The sequence below is a fragment of the Triticum dicoccoides genome, chromosome 5A (genome assembly GCF_002162155.2).
Source record: "Triticum dicoccoides isolate Atlit2015 ecotype Zavitan chromosome 5A, WEW_v2.0, whole genome shotgun sequence".
Classification (NCBI taxonomy): Eukaryota; Viridiplantae; Streptophyta; class Magnoliopsida; order Poales; family Poaceae; genus Triticum; species Triticum dicoccoides.
The window spans coordinates 358,377,482-358,398,742 of record NC_041388.1 but is presented as its reverse complement, the minus strand read 5'-3'; the positions used below and the strand labels follow the sequence as shown (position 1 = coordinate 358,398,742).

The following is a 21,261-nucleotide window of genomic DNA, read 5'->3' as shown; positions in this document are numbered from 1 at the left end:
AAAGCAATAGCAATAAAACTTAACGATCATTATGCTAAGCTAACGAATGGGTCTTGTCCATCACATCATTCTCTAATGATGTGATCCCGTCCATCAAATGACAACACATGTCTATGGTTAGGAAACTTAACCATCTTTGATTAACGAGCTAGTCAAGTAGAGGCATACTAGGGACATTCTGTGTGTCTATGTATTCACACATGTACTAAGTTTCCGGTTAATACAATTCTAGCATGAATAATAAACATTTATCGTGATATAAGGAAATAGAAATAACAACTTTATTATTTCCTCTAGGGCATATTTCCTTCAGTCTCCCACTTGCACTAGAGTCAATAATCTAGTTCACATCATCATGTGATTTAACATCAATAGTTCACATCTTTATGTGATTAGTTCACATCTCCATGTGACTAATACCCAAAGGGTTTACTAGAGTCAATAATCTAGTTCACATCGCTATGTGATTAACACCCAAAGAGTGATCATGTTTTGCTTGTGAGAGAAGTTTAGTCAACGGGTCTGCCACATTAAGAGCCGTATGTATTTTGCAAATTTTCTATGTCTACAATGCTCTGCGTGGAGCTACTCTAGCTAATTGCTCCCACTTTCAATATGTATCCAGATTGAGACTTAGAGTCATCCGGATCAGTGTCAAAGATTGCATCGACGTAACCCTTTACGACGAACTTTTTGTCACCTCCATAACCGAGAAACATGTCCTTATTCCACTAAGGATAATTTTGACCGTTGTCCAGTGATCCACTCCTGGATCACTATTGTACCCTCTTGCATGGCGAGGTACACAATATGGTACATAGCATAGCATACTTTATAGATCCTATGATTGAGGCATAGGGAATGACTTTTCATTCTCTTTCTATTTTCTGCCATGGTCGGGTTTTGAGTCTTTACTCAACTTCACACCTTGCAACACAGGCAAGAACTCCTTCTTTGACTGTTCCATTTTGAATTACTTCAAAAACTTGTCAAGGTATGTACTTATTTAAAAAACTTATCGAGCGTCTTGATCTATATCTATAGATCTTGATGCTTAATATGTAAGCAGCTACACCGAGGTCTTTCTTGGAAAAACTCCTTTCAAACACTCCTTTATGCTTTCCAGAAAATTCTACATCATTTCTGATCAACAATATGTCATTCACATATACTTATCAAAAAGGTTGTAGTGGTCCCACTCACTTTCTTGTAAGTACAGCATTCACCAAAAGTTTATATAAAACCATATGCTTTGATCACCTTATCAAAGCATATATTCCAACTCCGAGATGCTTACACCAGTCCATAGATGGATCCCTGGAGCTTGCACACTTTGTTAGCACCTTTAGGATTGTCAAAACCTTCTTGTTGCATCATATACAACTCTTATTTAAGAAATCCATTAAGGAATGTAGTTTTGACATCCATTTGCCAGATTTCAGAAAATGTGGCAATTACTAACATGATTTGGAAAGACTTAAGCATCGCTCCGAGTGAGAAAATCTTATCGTAGTTAACACCTTGAACTTGTCAAAAACCTTTTGCGACAATTCGAGATTTGCAGATAGTAACACTATTATCAGCGTCCGTCTTCCTCTTGTAGATCCATTTAATATCAATGGCTCGCCGATCATCGGGCAAGTCAATCAAAGTCCATACTTTGTTCTCATACATGGATCCCATCTCAGATTTCATGGCCTCAAGCCATTTCACGGAATCTGGGCTCATCATCGCTTCCTCATAATTCGTAGGTTCGTCATGATCAAGTAACATGACCTTCAGAACAGGATTACCGTACCACTCTGGTGTGGATCGTACTCTGGTTGACCTACGAGGTTCGGTAGTAACTTGATCAGAAGTTTCATGATCATCATCATTAGCTTCCTCACTAATTGGTGTAGGAATCACTGGAACTAATTTCTGTGATGAACTACTCTCCAATTCGGGAGAAGGTACAATTACCTCATCAAGTTCTACTTTCCTCCCACTGACTTATTTCGAGAGAAACTTCTTCTCTAGAAAGGATCCATTCTTAGCAACAAAGATCTTGCCTTTGGATCTGTGATAGAAGGTGTACCCAACAGTTTCTTTTGGGTATCATATGAAGACACACTTCTCTGATTTGGGTTCGAGCTTATCAGGCTGAAGCTTTTTCACATAAGCATCGCAACCTCAAACTTTAAGAAACGATAGCTTAGGTTTCTTGCCAAACCATAGTTCATAAGGTGTCGTCTAAATGGATTTAGATGGTGCCCTATTTAACGGGAATGCAGCTGTCTCTAATGCATAACCTCAAAACGATAGTGGTAAATCGGTAAGAGACATCATAGATTGCACCATATCTAATAAAGTATGGTTACGACGTTCGGACACACCATTACGCTGTGGTGTTCCAGGTGGCATGAGTTGCAAAACTATGTCACAATGTTTCAAATGAAGACCAAACTCATAACTCACATATTCTCCTCCGCGATCAAATCGTTGAAATTTTATTTTCTTGTTACGATGATTTTCCACTTGACTCTGAAATTCTGTGAACTTTTCAAATATTTCAGTCTTATGTTTCATTAAGTAGATATACCCATATACGCTCAAATCATCTGTGAATGTCAGAAAATAATGATACCCGCCGCGAGCCTCAACACTCATCGGACCGCATACATCGGTATGTATTATTTCCAATAAGTCAGTGGCTCGCTCCATTGTTCCGGAGAACGGAGTCTTAGTCATCTTGCCCATAAGGCATGTTTCACAAGCATCAAGTGATTCCAAAAGCCCATCAGCATGGAGTTTCTTCATGCGCTTTACACCAATATGACCTAAATGGCAGTGCCACTAGTATGTTGCACTATCATTGTCAACTTTGCATCTTTTGGCATCAATATTATGAATATGTGTATTACTATGATCGAGATTCAATAAACCATTCACCTTGTGTGTATGACCATAGAAGGTTTTATTCATGTAGACAGAATAACAATTATTCTTTGACTTAAATGAATAACTGTATTGCAATAAACATGATCCAATCATATTATGCTCAACGCAAACACCAAATAACATTTATTTTAGATTCAACACTAATCCTGAAGGTAAAGGGAGTGTGCGATGGTGATATTATCAACCTTGGAATCACTTCCAACACACATCATCACTTCGCCCTCAACTAGTCGCTGTTCATTTTGTAACTCCTGTTTCAAGTTACTAATCACAGCAACTGAACCGGTATCAAATACCCAGGGGCTACTATGAACACTAGTAAAGTACACATCAATAACATGTATATCATATATACTTTTGTTCACTTTGCCATCCTTCTTATCCACCAAGTATTTGGGGCAGTTCCGCTTCTAGTGACCATTTCCTTTGCAGTAGAAGCACTCAGTTTCAGGCTTGGGTCTAGCTTTGAGCTTATTATGGGAGTGGCAACTTGCTTGCCATTCATCTTGAAGTTCCCTTTCTTTCCCTTGCCCTTTTACTTGAAACTAGTGGTCTTGTCAACCATCAACACTTGATGCTTTTCTTGATTTCTACCTTCGCCGATTGCAGCATCGCGAAGAGCTCGGGGACTCGTTTTCGTCATCCCTTGCATATTATAGTTCATCACGAAGTTCCAGTAACTTGGTGATAGTGACTAGAGAACTTTGTCAATCACTATCTTATCTGAAAGATAAACTCCCACTTGATTCAAGTGATTGTAGTACTCAGACATTCTGAGCACATGCTCACTGGTTGAGCTATTCTCCTCCATATTGTAGGCAAAATACTTGTCAGAGGTCTCATACCTCTCGGCTCGGGCATGAGTCTGAAATACCGATTTCGGCTCTTGGAACATCTTATATGCTCCTTGGCGTTCAAAATGTTTTTGAAGTCCCGGTTCTAAGCCGTAAAGCATGGCGCACTAAACTATCAAGTAGTCATCATACTGAGCTTGCCAAACATTCATAACGTCTGTATCTGCTCCTGCAATAGGTCCATCACCTAGCAGTGCATCAAGGACATAATTCTTCTGTGCAGTAATGAGGATAATCCTCAAAGCATGGACCCAGTCCGCATCATTTCTAATATCATCTCTCAACTTATTTTTATCTAGGAACATATCAAAAATAAAATAGAGGGGCTATACGCGAGCTATTGATCGACAACATAGATATGCAAAACTATCAGGTACTAAGTTCATGATAAATTAAAGTTCAAATAATCATATTACTTAAGAACTCCCACTTAGATAGACATCCCTCTAGTCGTCTAAATGATCACGTGATCCATATCAACTAAACCATGTCCGATCATCACGTGAGATGGAGTAGTTTTCAATGGTGAACATCACTATGTTGATTATATCTACTATATGATTCACGTTCGACCTTTTGGTCTCAGTGTTCCGAGGCCATATCTGCATATGCTAGGCTCGTCAAGTTTAACCCGAGTATTCTGCACATGCAAAACTGGCTTGCACCCGTTGTATGTCAACGTAGAGCTTATCACACCCGATCATCATGTGGTGTCTCGGCACGATGAACTGTAGCAACGGTGCATACTCAGGGAGAACACTTGTACCTTGAAATTTAGTGAGAGATCATCTCATAATGCTACCGACGTACTAAGCAAAATAAGATGCATAAAGGATAAACATCACATGCAATCAAAATAAGTGATATGATATGGCCATCATCGTCTTGTGCCTTTGATCTCCATCTCCAAAGCACCGTCATGATCACCATCGTCATGGGCTTGACACCTTGATCTCCATCATAGCATTGTTATCGTCTCGCCAACTATTGCTTCTACGATTATTGCTACCGCTTAGTGATAAAGTAAAGCAATTACATGGCGATTGCATTTTATACAATAAAGCGACAACCATAAGGCTCTTGCCAGTTGTCGATAACTTTTATAAAACATGATCAGCTCATACAAAAATTTATATCTCATCACGTCTTGACCATATCCCATCACAACATGCCCTGCAAAAACAAGTTAGACATCCTCTACTTTGTTGTTGCAAGTTTTACGTAGCTGCTACGGGCTTCTATCAAGAACCGTTCTTACCTACGCATCAAAACCACAACGATTTTTCGTCAAGTGTTTTGTTTTAACCTTCAACAAGAACCGGACATAGTCAAACTCGACTCAACTAAAGTTGGAGAAACAGACGCCCTCCAGCCACCCGTGTGCGAAGCACGTCAGTAGAACCAGTCTCATGAACGTGTTCATGTAATATCGGTCCGGGACGCTTCATCCAACAATACTGCCGAATCAAAGTAAGACGTTGTTGGTAAGCAGTATGACTATTATCGCCCACAACTCTTTGTGTTCCACTCGTGCATATAACATATACGCATAGACCGAGCTCATATGCCACTATTGGGGAACATAGGATTTCAAAAAAATTCCTACGACCACGCAAGATCTATCTTGGAGAAGCACATCAACGATCGGGGAGAGTGTGTCCACGTACCCTCGTAGACCGAAAGCGGAAGCGTTTAGTAACGCGGTTGATGTAGTCGAACGTCTTCGCGATCCAACCGATCCAAGCACCAAACGTACGGCACCTCCGCGTTCAGCACACGTTCAGCTCGATGACATCCCTCGATCTCTTGATCCAGTTGAGGATGAGGGAGAGTTCCATCAGCACGACGGCGTGGCGACGGTGATGATGAAGTTACCAGCGCAGGGCTTCGCCTAAGCACTACGACGATATGACCGAGGTGTGTAACTGTGGAGGGGGAACCGCACACGGCTAAGAGAAGACTTGGTGTGCCTTTGGGGTGCCCCCCTCCCACATATATAAAGGGGGGAGGAGAGGTGGCCGGCCCAATGGGGGGCACGACATGGGGAGGAGTCCAACTTGGACTCCCGGTCCAAGTAGGATTCGCCCCCCTCCCCCCCCCCCCTTCCTATTCCCACTAGGAGAAGGAGGGAAGGAGGAGGAGAAGAGAAGGAAAGGGGGTCGGGCCCCCAACCCTAGTCCAATTCGGTTTGGGCTTGGCGGGGACGGCGCGCCACCACCTGCCAGCCACCTCATCTCTCCACTAGGGCCCATGAAGGCCCATTAACTCCCCGGGGGGTTCCGGTAACCCCCGGTACTCCGGAAAATGCCCGAACCTTTCCGAAAACATTCCAGTGTCCAAACATAACCTTTCAATATATCAATCTTTATGTCTCGACCATTTTGGACTCCTCGTTATGTCCGTGATCTCATCCGGGACTCTGAACAAACTTCCGTTCATCAAATCACATAACTCATAATACAAATCGTCATCGAATGTTAAGCGTGCAGACCCTACGGGTTCGATAACTATGTAGAAATGACCGAGACACATCTCCGATCAATAACCAATAGCGGAACCTGGATGCTCATATTGGCTCCTACATATTCTACGAAGATCTTTATCGGTCAAACCACATAACAACATACGTTGTTCCCTTTGCCATCGGTATGTTACTTGCCCGAGATTCGATCGTCGGTATCATCATACCTAGTTCAATATTGTTACCGGCAAGTCTCTTTACTCCTTTTGTAATGCATCATCCCGTAACTAACTCATTAGTCACATTGCTTGCAAGGCTCATAGTGATGTGCATTACCGAGAGGGCCCGAAGATACCTCGATCTATGCCAACTCAACATACACCATCGGAGACACATGTAGAGCATCTTTATAATCACCTAGTTACGTTGTGACGTTTGATAGGACAAAAGGTGTTCCTCCAGTATTCGGGAGTTGCATAATCTCATAGTCAGAGGAATATATATATATATATAAGTCATGAAGAAAGCAATAGCAATAAAACTTAACGATCATTATGCTAAGCTAACCGATGGGTCTTGTCCATCACATCATTCTCTAATGATGTGATCCCATTCATCAAATGACAACACATGTTTATGGTTAGGAAACTTAACCATCTTTAATTAACGAGCTAGTCAAGTAGAGGCATACTAGGGACATTCTATTTGTCTATGTATTCACACATGTACTAAGCTTCCGGTTAATACAATTCTAGCATGAATAATAAACATTTATCATGATATAAGGAAATATAAATAACAACTTTATTATTGCCTCTAGGGCATATTTCCTTCAGGTGGCTGGTCTCAAGCGAGAGGTGCATGTCCGGCGGCTCCGGCCCTTCGAGCTCGGCGGGCGGCGCGGGTTAGATGGTGGCCTGGTGTGGCTGCTCCTCCGAACGTGGATGGCTCCATGGCGGCTTGGCGGGTTGGCTACGGCGGCGGCTGACATTTTTTTACGTTGGCTCGTCCGTAGGTGGCTTGTGTCGGCCTTCGACCCCTCTGTTTGTCTCTCGGGCGCTACTTTCGCCGTAGGGTTGGCCTTATCCCAGCTGCGGTCCATCGCTCGTCTCGCGCCCGGTGCGGCAGGACCGAACTCGTCTCGCGCCTGGTGCTGCAGGACGAGTCGATGGACCCAGGGGGTCACCCAGGGGTGCGAAAGGTGGGACCTTTCCGCTTGTCTCTTTGGTTGGGGTAGCGGCAGGTCTCGTGTGAGACGGTGTCAAGGTCTTGGATGTCGGGACAGTGGCCCTGGTGGTGGTAGCGCGGTGCACATGGGCAGAACCCATGGCTTGGTGCTGCTCGATGGCCATAGCAGTGTGGGCCGCGTGGTAGACAGGGTGTGGCGTTCGATGGGGTGAGTGTTGGCCGGGGTGAGAACCTGTTCTATCTTCAGACGGACCGGCGGTGGCGAAGCTCGTTTCGTTTTTGAAGGCATCGTCGCGGTTCTCACTGCCCATCGTGCGGCTCCAGGGGAAACTCTGGTCCTCGAATCAGGCGGTGGCGGCGCTCCGATGCCGTATCCTTTCTGAAGGTGCCGTCTTGGAGCCCACGGTTCGTCGTATGCGGTTTTATCTCTTCATGATGGTAGTGCTAGGGGTGGTGTTGCCGCGCTCAGCGCCTATATATCCTGCCTTGAATGTGAGCATGTATTGTGGTGATGTGCGTTTATACCAGTTTGTTGATGATCGTTGCTTTATATATAAAGCAGGACGAAGGCCTTTTTCGGCAATCACTGAGGTTTTTTTGTCTACACAAGATGATGCGCACTCGATGGAATGGGGCTGGGTGGACATGATGATGTGTTATTTTCCGATCCTATACATGTAACAGCCAACCATTGTGGCTCTTCCGACCATTGGGGCCTCCTCCATGTAATAAACCAGGCAAGCTGGATATGTCAATTTTGTACCAGCGACTCTCTGCGATGCGGTGCAGCCACGTACAGGCCACGGGACCTCAAGAAAAGAGCGGCGCAAGATCACAATTCGAGACCATGCATTGCATGACAACAGGTAAGAGCAATGTAAATCATTGATCGACTTTTATCAGGCTGTGCATAGCTTATTTCTGGGGAAACGTTATCTTTCAACTGGCGGATGAGTCGCTCGTATCCATCATCTTCGTGGCCGTCTGATTTAATTTTAATCATACGATACATAATGCCACGTGAGACAGTTCAACAACTTTTGTAACATTGAGCATGTTGCACACACAAGTTTATAACACAGGCTATGTTACAAACATACGAGGCACCAACAAGTGGCCATCATGTATACTAGATCGGCAACACGCCTTGGCGCGAGGGTGCCGGTCCCAACGATGTGCCCAAGCAAGTAATGGTAAAGTTAGTAGCAAGTTAGGCTTAGCGTACGTATTCAATCAGGATAACAAAATAAAAGAAAGAAGAAACATTCATATGTAATCGAAGCAAGACATCATCCATGGATACCAAAATATAGTACAACACATTTGAAGGATGTAATGTTCATATACAGGGTAAATTAAAGGATGCAATGTTCATACACATAAATATTGAGTGCAAAAGTACGAATAGACGTGCCGAAGGGGACGTGTTCACAAAAGGAGAGGGAGATCACACAGTAGTTTGCACGGTACATCACAGGAGCTGGTGGCATCATATATCATCTCGTACTTGCCAGAGTTAGAATAGATGATCTGTGATGTCCATAGATGATCAACGCCATGGCCTTGGTGTGAAGAAATCAATTGGTGCAAACACCTCATGCTGTTGCGCCTAAAGACTGTCTTTTTATGGCATGCAGCCTCTTCTACAGATGATTGCTTCTGCTCTTAAGGTTATGTGCCATCACTTCAATATTCATAAGGGTCACGTTTGTCAATGTATCCACGGCACGGGCAGGAGGAAAGCCATGTGCTATCACATTATGAAGCTGATCTGAGAAGGAGCTCATGTATCTCAGATCATACAAGTAACCTTTGGCACTTGTTTATCATGTCAAATGCCTCATCGATCCCGAGTCTCAGATGGCCTTGTGAAGCCCAAGATGCTCTAACAGGATATCAATCATCATTCTAACTGGATCCTTACGATGCTTGTCTCGGCCTGTAACAACAACAACAACAACAACAAAGCCTTTAGTCCCAAGCAAGTTGGGGTAGGCTAGAGGTGAAACCCATAAGATCTCGCAACCAACTCATGGCTCTGGCACATGGATAGCAAGCTTCCATGCACCCCTGTCCATAGCTAGCTCTTCGGTGATACCCCAATCCTTCAGGTCTCTCTTAACGGACTCCTCCCATGTCAAATTCGGTCTACCCCGCCCTCTCTTGACATTCTCCGCACGCTTTAGCCATCCGCTATGCACTGGAGCTTCTGGAGGCCTGCGCTGGATATGCCCAAACCATCTCAGACGATGTTGGACAAGCTTCTCTTCAATTGGTGCTACCCCAACTCTATCTCGTATATCATCATTCCGGACTCGATCCTTCCTCGTGTGGCCACACATCCATCTCAACATACGCATCTCCGCCACACCTAACTGTTGAACATGTCGCCTTTTAGTCGGCCAACACTCAGCGCCATACAACATTGCGGGTCGAACCGCCGTCCTGTAGAACTTGCCTTTTAGCTTTTGTGGCACTCTCTTGTCACAGAGAATGCCAGAAGCTTGGCGCCACTTCATCCATCCAGCTTTGATCCGATGGTTCACATCTTCATCAATACCCCCATCCTCCTGCAGCATTGACCCCAAATACCGAAAGGTGTCCTTCCGAGGTACCACCTGACCATCAAGGCTAACCTCCTCCTCCTCACACCTAGTAGTACTGAAACCGCACATCATGTACTCGGTTTTAGTCCTACTAAGCCTAAACCCTTTCGATTCCAAGGTTTGTCTCCATAACTCTAACTTCCTATTTACCCCCGCCCGACTATCGTCAACTAGCACCACATCATCCGCAAAGAGCATACACCATGGGATATCTCCTTGTATATCCCTTGTGACCTCATCCATCACCAATGCAAAAAGATAAGGGCTCAAAGCTGACCCCTGATGCAGTCCTATCTTAATCGAGAAGTCATCAGTGTCGACATCACTTGTTCGAACACTTGTCACAACATTATCGTACATGTCCTTGATGAGGGTAATGTACTTTGCTGGGACTTTGTGTTTCTCCAAGGCCCACCACATGACATTCCGCGGTATCTTATCATAGGCCTTCTCCAAGTCAATGAACACCATATGCAAGTCCTTCTTTTGCTCCCTATATCTCTCCATAAGCTGTCGTACCAAAAAAATGGCTTCCATGGTCGACCTCCCAGGCATGAAACCAAACTGGTTTTTGGTCACGCTTGTCATTCTTCTTAAGCGGTGCTCAATGACTCTCTCCCATAGCTTCTTTGTATGGCTCATCAGCTTAATTCCACGATAATTAGTACAACTCTGAACATCCCCCTTGTTCTTGAAGATTGGTACTAATATACTCCGTCTCCATTCTTCTGGCATCTTGTTTGCCCGAAAAATGAGATTGAAAAGCCTGGTTAGCCATACTATCGCTATGTCCCCGAGACCTTTCCACACCTCAATGGGGATACAATCCACACCACGATGCTTGTCTCGGCCTGTGTCATAGGAAATTTCAAAATAGTTATATGATTTTCCATAGTACTAAAGTTGACAGCAGTCCGTTTCAAAAAGAAAAAGTTGACAGCAGTTGGTTTTATACCACGAAAACAAAGGTCTGGGTAACTAAAGGATGGCAATCTTTGTTGTGCAAGAGTTTTATTAGACTCTTACTGTCCTGTTCTACAACTGAGACATGGTAATTGATAAAAAATCAAGTGCTACCATGAATTATAAGATAAACCAGCAGAAATTTTAAAGCCTAATAATCAGACTAAGTCACACACATGAGCAGATCGCTTCATGTATTGTACAAAGAACAATAGCCTAGGAAACCGTATCAACAATCAATCGAGTTTGCAAAGAAGAAAATCCCAAGGACAGCCTGTACGCACTCATGCGCAAGCGTCAATTCTGGTGTTTCCAACTTTAATGATAGGCTAATCAGAACAAGAGGCCCTGGATAATCATAGTGATAAGTCTAATTAAACAATGTTAAGTGCAAGAGAGGCAAGGTGACTAATTAAACAGTGCGCCAGGAACGGCCAGAAAAAGACGATTGCACCGATGTAGTTCCTGTAGTGCTTGTATTTTGCATCAAGCAGACCAACGTTACCAAGAACGACACTAAGCACAGCCTTTGGCCTGACCATCTCGTCAGTTAATGAGACGCCAAACTATTAATATAATATATTTGGAAACAGAATGTGCCAGGCCAGCCTCAAAAATAAGAATGACACAATAAGTAAAAAATCAACGGTGGCACAAGTTAATCTATGAATAGGTGGTATTTAGATCGTTTAATAAATTCATTAGGTGAATATTCATACTAAATAAGAATTAATATCACAAGTAAATCATAGTCAATAGATCTGGAGTATTATCTCTGAAAAGGGTGTTATACTGGACCAGGAGACTCGCAACAATAGACCTGTAGCTACTACTGATAACCGAGCAGCATTTTTAGACACGGCCCGAAGAACAGTAAGATTCACTAAGATGAACCCTAGATTGATAATACAGAAGTACGGAATTGGTGGCACCGTGTGTACCTTGTTCATTGGTGGCACCGTGGACAGGCTTGGGGTGCCTGGACTTACCACTCTACAATCGTGTTGTGTGTTGACTACAATTAGCAAAGGCAAGAAGGTAAACTGCAGAAGCCAAACGGCATAATACACGGCAAATCATAGGGCAAGTATGGACAGGATATAAATGGCTATTCACGGGGTCTAAACAATCTGATACACAGTGGACTCCACGCCAAGCATCGACAGAGTTAACAGGACTATTCTACTACAAATCACATGACAAAAATATGCTATCCCTGTCATAGATCAACGACAGGCCCAATTGCATAAATCTCGAACAAATCTAGCACAGGCATGCATTAGAGTCAACCAAGCAAACAGGGTCTACCTTGCTAGCCGGTGACGCCGTGGAACGGAGATCATGGTCGTTGTTCACCACATCGACGGAGAAGAGCTCCCTCCGTGCGCCTGATGCCATCGCGCGAGGAAAAGCTTGGGGTGCCTGGATGCACAGATCGACGATACTGCAAGGAAACCAGCGAGACAACCTCAAGCACCAGCAACGGCACGACGCACCAGCCAGTCAACCAGGACCACAAACAGATCCCAATCAGGATGGATCGATCAGTAAACCCTAAATAGATCCATGAAAACAACACAATCCTGGATCAGCACCCATACAACACACCACAAACGAAAAGGCAAACAAGGAATCAAAGAACTACCTTGGTCATCTCAGAAGCCTCTCCAATGTGCTCCCTCTCCGGTCAACTCAGAAGACAGCTCCTCCGCCGCGCCTGTATTGTGATAAAAGTAAAACACAATGGAGTACAAGATCAACATCAGTTTATAAGGCAGGATCAAGCTCGGTGCGTTCATACGACCACAAAAGATACACATTCGACATGAAGTTCGATACCAAAAGCAAAAACACATAAGAGGTAATAAGAACAGGAATATATTAAAAAGAGCCAACTACGGAGCCATTATCACTAAGCATACTAATAAGTCACGTAATCCATCTGCCTTGTCGATGTACTTCATAGGGACCACCTCACACAAACCTGATACAAACAAACTGTGAGATATATGGAATTCAACGATTTCTATACTCAAGCATCAACTCTAGTATCTCAAACTTTAACAATAGGCCAATTAGAGACATTTTTAATAGTTACTCCTTTTAGTTTAAAACTATGAGAAATAACACGAATGGGAAAAAAATGAGGCAGAATTTCAAAACTACTACAATAAAATGGCATTCAAATCTTCCAATGTATAGCTATTTTTTGCTGTTTGGCACATCGATTTTAGTTGTATATACCAGAGGTCAATACATTTAAGAAATGAGGAGAAATGAAAGAGATGGTGAGTACTGACGAACATGCATGGCCAATGTCTAAAGATACTAATCACAATCAAAATTCCCTCTGGAGGTTAACTGATTATCACAAACACATGGGAAAGAAGGTCGCAGCTCACCTACGTCATAGAGCTGGCATAAAAAGTAGGAGCTCGTCATTTCCCATTACTTCTGAAAAATTGTAAAGCAAACAAAAATTAATGTTTTGCAACTGACCAGCAAGAATTAGAAAACAAATTCTTATAACCGAAGGTGCTCTGAACCCAAATCTTTTCTTCATAAACATGGAGAAACTCTCGTGAAGCACGTCATATAAAAAGATATTATAAGAAAGAACACGAGATAGGAGCTAACAAAATTAAGTTTAGAATATATGCTAGCAAATCAATAATTATACAAAATTATTGTGGGCCAAATCAAATTCATATAGGCCACTAACTAAACTGACAGGAACTAAACTCTTCTATTTTGACCAATTGTTCCACATTAGTCTGAAGCTCTTGTTATTTCATTTATCCAAATTAGGACTGACATTATTTAAACTGAATATGCTTAAAGCCTCTATCTGATTTAGCCAAAGCAGGAGAGCATCTAATATAAAAAAATAGCGGGATCGGCAGCGGTGGTCGCGTTCGGTCACCGGCGACCATGGAGACCCCCACGGACGCCTCTCTACGGGTCAGCAATGGGACCTACAGTATTATAAGAGCGTTTAGAAATACTTTACAGAGGGAATATTAAGCAAAGAGAACATTTTTCCCTCCAAAGACTAAAAGACACAGGCACCAAACAAAACAAACGAGCAAACATATTCTCAATTTTCACACAAAGAATAGCTAGAGAAGACTGGTTATACTCATTTATTTAAACTGAATATGCTTCAAGCCTCTATCTGATTTAGCCAAAGCAGGAGAGCATCTAATATGAAAAAATAGCGGGGGTCCAAAGAGAAGGGGGTGAATGGGAGCACGGAGAGGCAAGCCAACTGCCCTTGCTCACCTCATCGACGCGCGGACCAAGTACTGAAGCTAGTCAAAATTCGAAATAGTTGGCAGTGCACCATTCCAAATTAGTACCACCAACGACATCTAGCCTTTAATATGCACATACCCTTCCAACCTAGTACTATTAAGCAACTATAGTACTACTGTTAATTGAAAATCAAGGAATTATTAGAACGTAGAGGCTCTGTTCTTTTAAGGTACAAGCAAGCAATAGGAAACATATTAAAAACATGACTACCAAACACACAGAGGCATATGATTAGGTAGAAATTCTAGTCCAGACTATTCCTTTTCATGCAAGGCTACCGACCTGATCCATGACCCAGAAAGTCAGAGCTAAATGTATTTGTACACATACATAAGCAATAGATACAAAAGGATGAGCAGATTTACCTAAGAAACTATAGGCAGTGTAGTAAGGATGGAGGAATCTGAAACCATCGATGACACGAAAGCTGAATGCGCATATCCAATCATATGCATACTGCAAGTCAAAAGTCAAAATTGACCCATTAGTTGGACAGCCAGGTGTACCTCAACTGCAGGCGAACCGAGGGAAAAGAAAGCCGAGTCACCTTGAGCACCACGGTCCGGAAGCCAAGAGCATGAGCAGACCAAAATCAGAATGGATTAACCAGGAAACCCTAGACAAATCCCTAAAAAACAACAAAGCCCTTGATGAGCAGAGCACATACACATCACAAAGGGAAAGACAAACAAGGGAGCAAATAATCACCTCAGCCATCTTAGAAGCCCACTCGGTGTGCTCCCTCTCCGGCCAACCCGCAAGACAGCCCCAACGCCACGCCACCGTCCCAACCGTGAAACAGCCAGAGAAGCAAGGAAGATGGTAAGAAACAAGCGAAATAAAAGGTAATGGTCTCCAATACAGACATTAACCAGCCTAAAGACGCTGTTATTAGAAACATGACACCGTGGTTTCTGCTGGTTTATCAACAAATTAAAACAAGCCATTGAACCGACAACTTGCTTACTCTTAACCAGATGAAATCAAGGACCAACAACAAACAATAAAAGTCAAGAACAACTTATATGCAATAAAGGTATGAGAGAGAAGAAATATTCACATAAGACGGCTATAAACACTGGAGCATAAATAAGCAACACCTTTAAATACAAATATAAAGGGTTCAGGGTTCAATGCATAGTGGGCTCAGATTTGCCTTTCCTCGATCATATAATCTACCCCCGCCATCTCTTGTCACCAGATTAATCTGTTTATACAGTGGAGCTGCCCTGGTTATCATTCAACAAGAATGACCATCCAAGGACATCACATGATCAAAAAGGATTCTAGAGACAAGAGGGAGGACCCAACTTGATACCCACAGGTGCCTTGATTGCTCAAAGGCACACTTATTTCAGCCACAGCGAATCATCATCGCCCTAGCAAGGATGGCTTCCGACCGGTGGGGCACGTGCGAATAAAAAGGGTTCAGGGTTCAATGCATATGGGCTCAGATTTGCCTTTCCTCGATCATATAATCTACCCCCATCATCTCTTATCACCAGATCAATCTGTTTATACAGTGGAGCTGCCCTGGTTATCACTCAATAAGAATGACCATCCAAAGGACAGAACAATAAGTATCACAGGATCAAAAAGGATTCTAGAGACAAGAGGGAGGACCCAACTTGATACCCACGGCTAATCATCATCGCCCTAGCAAGAATGGCTTCCGACCGATGGGGCACGTGATTCAAACGCGGTGGCACGAGATATCTCATTTTGGGAGTAACTATTCATTCCAGCAGTAATTTTTTTTTATCCGACGGACAAGGTCATTACAGGGGTCGATCCGACGGCCCAAGATCCATCAAGCAACCAGATCCGACGGCCAGGAATCCCAAATCGCTGAGGAGCGGCCTGAGGAGTTTCTATTCTTATTTCTGGATGGATGGACTTATTTCTGGATTTCTGGATGGATCACCGGATCAATATGTTCTTACGAGGGTTTAACTGCCCTGGTTATCACTCATTAGAAATGACCATCCAAGGACAGAGCCACTAAAATAAGAACGTGCTCAAAACAGCTCAAAGAAACGAGGGAGGATCCAAATTAATACCCACAAGTGCCTCCACTGCTTGAGAGCATGCCTATATCAGCCATAACTGATCATCATAGCCCTGGCCATGTCCCATATAGTAGCCGAAGCAGAGCAGGGGAAGATGGAGCTCACAGAGGGAGGTTGTAGCCGAGGCAGTACTCAGAGGGCACCAGGGTTGTGCCTGAACGCCATCCAACCAGTGAGGAACCACGTCGGAGTTGCGCCTTGCACCATCCTGCCAACGAGCACGAAAGCCATGGGCACCGAAGTGGCCAAGGAGGTGAGGAGGTGATGTATAGCACATCTAGGAGCACCATCAGAGAAGACCGGGGCAACGAGCAGGCAGGGAGAGGGGCAAGGCGGCAGGGAGAGGAAAGGGCGTGACGCGAGTGCAGACCTGCAGGGAGCGGAACATCAGCTATTTTTTCTTTCGGAGTATATAGGAACTATCAAACATATCATATAAGTGCAATCATCTTTGATAATATAAGAGAGCATACAAATCACAGAGCTTGTTTAAGATATTTTGTCACATCAAGTAGTTTAGATAAGAAAAGCCTAGCCTACGTGGCAGTGGTCCCACGTGTCAGCTCCTAGGAGAAATTAATTATTTAAAAAATGCAGTGACCAGGATTCGAACCCGTTCACAGTCACTTTGAATCAGGCGCTACTAACCACTAAGAACATGCTAATTCTTTATACATTTGGAGATAGTTCTGCTTGTATACCTTTCTTCCGGAGTACATCACAAAGATTGGTACAAAACATTGCCATATCGCATATAGTGTGCCGTGACCAACCCAACTGAAACTTTACAATATGGCAAGGATATAATATTATGACGGTGCAGTTTGATTATAATCAAATCAATCAAACAGCTATGCAAGTATGATTTCTATCAACAAAGAGCAACATCACGCCAGTCCTAAATTGCAGGATAGGTGCTTACCATATTTTCTATGATTCGCATGCATTTATTAGAATATATATGATGCATTTACTTTGGTTTTTCAGCCGTCGCGGTCGAAAGCTTTAAACTTGACTTGTACTCTACAAAGTCACCGCAAGAGGCAGAGCCGCCAGCAATGCCATGGCCACCACCAGTTTTACTCGCGGCATTGCGGGAGCGCCCGCGAGCAGCCGCGGATGAGGGGCGACCAACACATACCCAAAAGGAAAATGGCAGTCGGCTATAAATAAAGAATTTGTTTATTTTTATAGAAATGACGGCGGGGTAGACCTGAAAACAAGTGACCAAACTTCAACTTGAAGCAACAACACACAGAAGTAATTTTCACCGATTTGTTATAAAACTAACATGAATATGGGACTGATCCAAAGATCCCGTTCCTTCGAACCTAGCTGGACCATATAACATATCAAACTAACTATATAACGTTGCCCATGATCACCGGCCAACACAAAGGTCTCATCAGCGACACCTCACGTCCTTCACATAAGAGTGTGGATTTTTCATACCCTCATGTATAATTAGAAGAACATGAACTGGAGTTATATATTGATAGTTACCATGGATGTGAACTGGAGTAAGACCGTTTTGTTTCCTGTAATTCACTATAAATGTTCTCAACCTCGGGATACTCTTCAAAACACTTCCTTCATGATCTTATCACACAGTGCATCCATCCATCCATTTTCAGCTTTACATCGGCAATGAAAGTAGTAATAATACAAAACAGTGAGATACATACATGTGTGCTCCAAATTATATATACCTCTGAAAGGAAATTAAGAGAAATCCCACCTCAAAGTTTCTGGGTGATTGGACAGCTGATAATCCTGATTGCTAGCCATTGCCCATTGACCTTATTGTATATTCCAAAGCTGCAAAGAAAGGAAGCATTGCAAGTAAGTAAAGAACTTTGATCACATCATGCAAGTTCTATTACTCTCAGAATTGTAAGTAGCAATAGCTTGTTTGGGGAAGCATGAGAAGCATTGCCACAAACAGTAAAGGGTTTAGAAACACATTTTCTTTGGGCATCATAGAAAAGATATAAACTCTGAAATATTCAGTGACACTTTGCCAGAATTCTGTGCTTAACCGAAGCGGGATAGTTGTGTAATAGCATCCTCTCCTCTCAGTGTGTGCAGGCGCTTTCTTTGCAAATTTGTCTTCTCTAAGTGTTTCCATCAATCGTCTCCATATCCATTTGGGGAGCTCTATCCATCCATGATGTCTCCAATGCAATTGCCACCAATTGGCTCTGTACAAATCAAACACACATAACCAGCAACTCATTAGTTGGTTCTATCAAAAATGTCTTAAATACAGGCTGCTCTGTAACTATTAAGGGTACGAGAAAAATCAAAATGCATCAGACTTACCAAGGCGTTCAATGACACTTTGTGACAAGTAGCTTTAAAGTTGTTTCCAGTCTCCAAAAGAATCCAAATTGTATGGGCCAAGCTGACCATCGAACTCGAAACGTTTTACTGCTTCAGAGTATCCGATTTCCTACCATAAAACAAAGTTCAGTATTCTTGGCTTCTAGCCCAAGAAAAATCAAACATATGCAATCCCTAGTTTGAGGTATTAATATGTTATATGTTACAGTTAATAACAGGAAGGTCGACTATTTCCAATATGTTGCAATTTTGAGACGCCGGACAGATACAGTTTTGGTAGTCCATATTTCATATATTATTCATAAACCAGCTGCAAGGAAAATGAGCTGAACATAAATTAGGCAAATTTATGTACTTTGGCATATTAAATTATCATCTGGTGCGGATTTGGTAGGTTAGGCACTTCAGAGAAGTAGTAATCCCATTGGGGCAATGCATCTTCTGTTTTATTATCAACTGAATTAGTTATTTGTAAGGTTTCAAAATGCTTTAAAATTTACAAGATATATTGAATATTGATACCTAGAGTTTTGCAGTTACAGTACAAGGCGCAAATACAAGATTTGCAACAACTGAGGAAGCTGACGCTGCCATACTAATATTTCGCAAAATGCAATATAGTTATCCTAACGCAATATTGGCCAATACCAGTATAGTCTCAACTATCAAGTGATGTACTATGTGCAAGAAGACAAGAGAACAACAGCTACAGTGGACCTGCAATGATAAATTCCACACAAAATCAATGGAAACAAAAAAAGTATAACTGAAAGAGAAGAACAACATCTCTAGGCAAGAGAATGGATCACCTGGGCGTCTTCAGAGTGGTTGTGCTGGGGAGAACCGATGCCGGCGGCGGCCGTGTCGTGCTGGGGAGAACCGACGCAGGCGGCGGCCGTGTCGCGTTGGGCCTCCTCGTTGCTGAAGGGCGCTCCAGCAGTGTGCATTTGCACATTTAAGCCTCAATGCACGTACTCCAAATCTCCCAATGCAGCAACATATGCTACAGATTATAAGTCACCTAAGGTGAACACATGTGCTCCATTTGAATGCCTCAAGGCCCCCCAAATCAGCTGACCGCATCTCCAATATAAGAAACAAACAAATATGAAGGCGCCTTACCTCGGGTCGTCTCTGCACAGACGCAAGGATGAAGGTTCAGTGCTTCCTCGGCGTGGTCGAACAGGAGGTGTTGCGGGCCAGCAGCGGGCAGTGGCTCAGCCTCCTCACCCACTCCTAGCGTTAGAGGGGAGCGATGGGAGGGGAGGAGGAAGGGTGGAGCAGTATGCGGCCTGACGACGGGAAGGAGACGCGAGAGGAGGAGGACGGGAGGGGGAGAGGAGTCGGCCAAGGCGGCAGCCGGCTGGATGAAGGAGATGGCGGCGAGGTGGGATTGGCTCTCCTCGACCTCGCAGAAGACGGGACGACGGCACGTCGGCCACATCACCCGCGGCCGGGTACCCGGGCGAGCAGCGGCGAGGCAGGGAGGCGGGCGCGGCAGAAGACGAGACGACGGCACGCCGGCCTCGTCGCGCGCGGCCCCCATCTCTCTAGATGGGCGGCGTGAGGCCGGGGATGGGTGCCCGGGCGAGCGGCGGCGCCGGCGCCGGCGGCAGGGCAGGGAGGCGGGCGCGGGGTAGGGTTTGGATGGGGAGAGAGAGGTGAGGGCGCGGGCGCGAGTGCGCGAGGAGGCGGCGGCTAGGTCATCTCCAGAGGAGCCATCACCTTTTATACGCCTCTAGGTGAAATGACGAAAATGCCCCCGGCGGGGCGGGCTATTTACGCGCGGTGGCACGGTCGAGGTGAAACTATTCATTTCAGCAGTAACTTTTTTCTATCCGACGGACGAGGTCGTTCCAGGGGTCGATCCGACGGCCCAGGATCCATCAAGCAACCAGATCCGATGGCCAGGAATCCCAAATCGCTGAGAAGCGGGCTGAGGAGCTTCTATTCTTATCTGTGAAAACTTGATTTTTTTCTGCAACATCACCCTTGTTGTAAAAAAAATTCCGCAACCTCATCTATGTTGCAGAAATGTGAAAGACGGAAAAAAAAATTGTAACACAACCTCTGTTGTAAATATTTTTCTATAACATGACATATGTTGCACAAATAACGCTTAAGAAAATAAGAGGTCACGGTAAAGAAAGCACTAACGACTAAAAGCCATTCGTTTCTTTTTTCTTTGTTCATCTTTGCAACATGCTTTCTGTTGCAAAAATAATATACAATATGACATCTGTTGCAAAAAAATCTACAGACATTTCCGCAACGTGATCTTTGTTGCAAAGAAAATCTACAATATGACATTTCTGGCAAAAAAAACTCCACAAATGCTTCAGCAACACGATCTCAGTTGCAGAAAATATTCTGTAGCATAAATTATGTTGCAGAAAAATTCTACAGACATTTCCATAACATGACATTTGTTGCAAAAACTAGCATGCCCGTCAGCCATACAAAGACATTGGATTTGGGGGCTAGCGACCCGGCCGATCTTTTAAAAAGATCCGTTGTCGGAT

At 43.7% G+C, this 21,261-nt stretch overlaps 2 long non-coding RNA genes across 17 annotated transcripts; both read right to left on the bottom strand.

Moving 5' to 3' along the window:
• Positions 1-8,798: 8,798 nt before the first annotated feature.
• On the bottom strand, positions 8,799-15,876 carry LOC119301499. Of its 11 annotated transcripts, none has more exons than XR_005147058.1 (8): positions 15,036-15,876; positions 14,834-14,955; positions 14,693-14,754; positions 13,415-13,987; positions 12,658-12,996; positions 12,321-12,566; positions 11,954-12,027; positions 8,799-9,382 (listed from the first exon to the last, which is right to left on the bottom strand). It is a non-coding gene; the product is annotated as an uncharacterized LOC119301499 (long non-coding RNA). The 11 variants fall into 11 exon arrangements; XR_005147054.1 differs by having other exon boundaries at positions 14,693-14,730; XR_005147055.1 differs by having other exon boundaries at positions 13,415-13,466; positions 14,693-14,730.
• Positions 15,877-15,885: 9 nt separating this feature from the next.
• Positions 15,886-20,206, bottom strand: LOC119301501. 6 transcript variants are annotated; one of them, XR_005147066.1, is made up of 7 exons: positions 19,862-20,206; positions 19,549-19,742; positions 19,388-19,456; positions 18,719-18,848; positions 18,135-18,597; positions 17,900-18,030; positions 15,886-16,766 (listed from the first exon to the last, which is right to left on the bottom strand). It is a non-coding gene; the product is annotated as an uncharacterized LOC119301501 (long non-coding RNA). The 6 variants fall into 6 exon arrangements; XR_005147067.1 differs by lacking the exon at positions 19,388-19,456 and having other exon boundaries at positions 18,135-18,214; positions 18,436-18,597; XR_005147068.1 differs by lacking the exon at positions 19,388-19,456 and having other exon boundaries at positions 19,549-19,760.
• Positions 20,207-21,261: the final 1,055 nt, after the last annotated feature.